The sequence below is a fragment of the Vulpes lagopus genome, chromosome 8, assembly GCF_018345385.1.
Source record: "Vulpes lagopus strain Blue_001 chromosome 8, ASM1834538v1, whole genome shotgun sequence".
Lineage (NCBI taxonomy): Eukaryota > Metazoa > Chordata > Mammalia > Carnivora > Canidae > Vulpes > Vulpes lagopus.
The window spans coordinates 50,809,044-50,813,034 of record NC_054831.1 but is presented as its reverse complement, the minus strand read 5'-3'; the positions used below and the strand labels follow the sequence as shown (position 1 = coordinate 50,813,034).

The following is a 3,991-nucleotide window of genomic DNA, read 5'->3' as shown; positions in this document are numbered from 1 at the left end:
GGGGCGCGGGGGCGCGGGCGGCGGGGGCGGGCGGCGGGAGCGTTCGGGCGGGGGGGGTGGGGCGGGGGCGCTCGGGCGGGGGTGTGTGGGGCGGGGGCGCTCGGGCGGGGGGGTGTGGGGCGGGGGCGCTCGGGCGGGGGGGGTGGGGCGGGGGCGCTCGGGCGGCGGCGGCGCGGGCGGGAGCGCGGGAAGCGGAAGTGGCGGGCGAGGCGGCGCGCCCGGCCGGCGCAGGCCGCAGGACCCCGGCCCCGGAGCGGCAGCGGGGACTCCCCAGGGCGGTGGAGCCCTGTCCCTCCTCCAGGCTCCCGGGGGACTCCCGAGGGACCCCCACTTAGCGCTCAGGCCGCGGGCTGGGGGTCAGGAGGACCCACCGAGCGAGGTCTTCAGGCTGATTGACCTCGCCGGACCTCAAGGCCTCGATTTTAGATCATATTTGAATACGAAGTGCTGGAAAGGTAGTGATGAGAAGTACATTCGCTTATTGCCAGAGAAAAACCCCACAGAGCACACACCTCCCGACCTGCATATCGCAAGGAAATCCATCCTCACTTGACACGTTCGAGAAAGTAGGCCCGCCCGTGAAAACGAGCTCTAGATCAGCTCCTCTGACCTTTTGGTTCCTAAGGAATTATAGGCTCGAGGCATTTTATCCAAAAGCACAATGCAAGGAATCTTGCATACCCGGAGGAAAGGAATTTTCTCTAGTTCCCTACTACGGACAAAGAGCTATTATTACTGACAGCTGCTCAATATAACGCAGTCATAGCCTTTGGGTTTCTTTGGCTCATTGTTCATGCATTTTTCATTTTCTAGGCCGCATTTTCCTCCTTAAACCATGCTCTCTTTTCCTTTTACAGTTGGTTTTTGCCCCGTTTGATTGTGGTGGTGGATTACTGACAATGTCAGTTAAGTGATGGGGAGGGGGGGACTTAAATATTCCATGTGACTTGTGTTTGTGCTTCATAGACCTTCATGAGGTGGAGGTGCTATGAAGGCATCAGAACTCCTGATAAATGAGGCATTCATCAAAACAGCACAAAACTGCCTTTTCACAAAACTAGCGCTTTAGAAGTCAAGTTTCTGAAACAACTCAATTACGGAAACAAGCGAAGGAGTTTGAAATACTTGCCCAAAGTGACTTGTGACCTAACTGGGGGGAAGCTGACTCAGGAGCAGAACCTACCCTTAAAACATCCCAGAGGACAAAAGGACTTTCAGTATCCCCTGTCCAGTGGCTTTAGCAAGCTAGAAAAATTAGGCCCAAAGGAAACCTCATTAAAGACAGATCCAGATCTTCCGTTGCAGATTGGAAAGAGCACTGGAACTGGAACCAGGATGCTTCTGTAAAAATCTGGGTGACTTTTAATGAGTTATTTAACTTTTTCAAAGCCCAGCCTTCATGCAACTGCATCATGGCCTCTGATCTTCTGGATCCTGCTGGGGCCATCTACCACTTGGGCCACTGCTGCTCTGGGAGCCTGCTGGGGCCATCCACTGTGAGGACAGGTGCTACTCCAGTCCACTGTGTGCACCTCGTTCTTTGTGTGGTCTCCCTGAACCCCTTCTCCTACTCTCACAAGGGCTACTCCAGACTCTCACCACACCATTTCTTCTCTCCCTCACCTCTCTTCAACAACCTTAGCCTCAGTTTATTCTACACTCAAAAACAACCAGGAAACATTTCTGCAAGTTTTTAACCCCTAATTTACAAAGTTATCTTTTTTGCAAAAAAAAAAAAAAAAATCCATTTGCCTCTATCCTGTTGTCTTGCTTGCTGTATCTTGCTGGCACCTCAAACCATGGCTGGCACCAATGATGCTGGTGAAGGCACAGAGGCTCCCAGGGGTCAAATCGTGTGCCCAAAGTTATATAAGTACTAATAAAAGAGCTGGAACTCCACTAAATTGTGTTCAATTCTGAAGTTCATGTCCAGAACCTCCTAGACAGCCTCCTTTTAAAAAGCAAGAGGGTTGCAGGAACCAGCTCTTTCTCCTGAAATAGATCTCCCTTCATATCTTATAAATTCACCTCAGCAACTTAAAATCCTTCACAGGAGTGGCTCTTTCTGTTATCTTTGCTTTAGGAATAGAAACAAATATAAAATGTTGAAAAGCTTAACATCTCACAGCTCAGAGAACTGATTGGAAAACCACCTGCTTGGTATCCACACAAACTTTGTTTTATGGCTAATTCCCCAGATATCTGATGGCCTGGAGAACAGGACTTGAAAGAGTCCTGCATTATGCTTTCAGTATAGGTAGGTTAACCCAATGGCATTTCTGAGCTGGGTTCCCAACACCAAGCAAATACAATGCACTGACCCCTTTGCTCCAGTTGGTTGATTATTACACTTGGACTGCGCAATCCAGGGACATTAGTGCAGCTGACTGTGATGGAGGGCAGGTGTGACGCAGGTCAGAAGAAAGGGGGCAGAGTAGCTAACACAGAAAAGGGAGACTTTGCTATTTCAATAGTATTTCACAATACAATAGTTAATGACACCAAGAGGAGAAATAATTTCATCGCTTGAAGCATTTTGGCCCTAATACCATGTGGATGTGTCTTAACAAAGTGTTAATTGGAGTTGTAAATAATTTAAAAATGTAAATCATTTCCAATTCAAGGGTACTTTTAATTAGTGAGAAAGGAAAAAAATGCTTTGATTACACAACTCCCATTGAATATTATTGGCTGCTGATGTAAACTTTATTGAAAATTCTCTCAAATCTTTTATGGAATTAGGTAGACTTTGTATTTGAAATAAACGTGGATTTTTATTTTTTGTCATCTATATGGAATAAGGAAGTATTTTTATCCCATGAAAAAGTTAAGACAATGTTTTAAATGAGGGCAATTTCTTTTGTCTTTTCCTTGACAGCTTTTTAATAGTACAAGGGTACCAGCAAATGGTACAAGCAAAAAAAAAAAAAAAAAAAAAAAGTAAGAAAATCAGCTGAGATGTACATTTCATGAGCCTTAGGGTTGAATTTGTCATATATATATATATATATATATGTATTTTATTTTTTTTTTTAATTTTTATTTATTTATGATAGTCACAGAGAGAGAGAGAGAGAGAGGCAGAGACACAGGCAGAGGGAGAAGCAGGCTCCATGCACCGGGAGCCCGATGTGGGATTCGATCCCGGGTCTCTAGGATCGCGCCCTGGGCCAAAGGCAGGCGCCAAACCGCTGCGCCACCCAGGGATCCCTATATATGTATTTTAAAGACATAATTTATAATAGCAAGGACTTAGGAGAAATGCCCATGAGTGGATAAAACTTAATGGATCATCATCAGTAAGAGGAAATACTATGACATAATTTTAAAAATCATTTTCTTAAATGACATGCTTTAGGAAATACTTGGCTTCCAGTAGCAGAATGTACAACTATTAATATATTTATTTTGAATATAAAAAGAAATCTAGAAATAGGAAGTTCCAGAGTTGCTTAATTTAACAGCTCAAAAGTATCTGGGATCAGATTCTCTGTCATTCTATTGACTTTTCCTTATGATCACAAAGTGGCTGCCATAGCTCTGTCACATCCTCACATGTAAAATCCAAGTGCAGGAAGGGGCATTCTTTACAAATTTTTTTATCACATGCAAAAAATCTTTCCCAGAAGCCCCCTGTCCCTTATATTCCATTAGCCCAGAACTGAGTCTCGTGCTTGCTCAAACATAAACACTGGAAAGAGATTGGAGTTACCATATTTGGTTTAGAACCAGGGTCATCAAACTTCTGGAAAGGATCAATCAGCTAGTAAATATTTTAGTAAATATTTTTCAGGGCATGCAATCTCTGTCACATCTACTCAACTCTGCTGTTGTAAACAGAAGCAGCCATAGATACAGTAAAGAGAAAAGTGTGGTTGTGTTCCAAAATAAAACTTTTATCTGTGAGTGTTGAAATTTGAATTTCATACAATTTTTACCTGTCACAAAATATTATTTTGACTTTTATTTTTTTCAACTTTTTAAAACTGTT

The 3,991-nt window shown here is 44.2% G+C and overlaps 1 protein-coding gene across 2 annotated transcripts in view; it reads left to right on the top strand.

Moving 5' to 3' along the window:
• Window positions 1–3,991, top strand: part of MRPS31 (mitochondrial ribosomal protein S31) — a 57,635-nt gene that overhangs the window by 1,210 nt on the left and 52,434 nt on the right. The window lies entirely within an intron of this gene.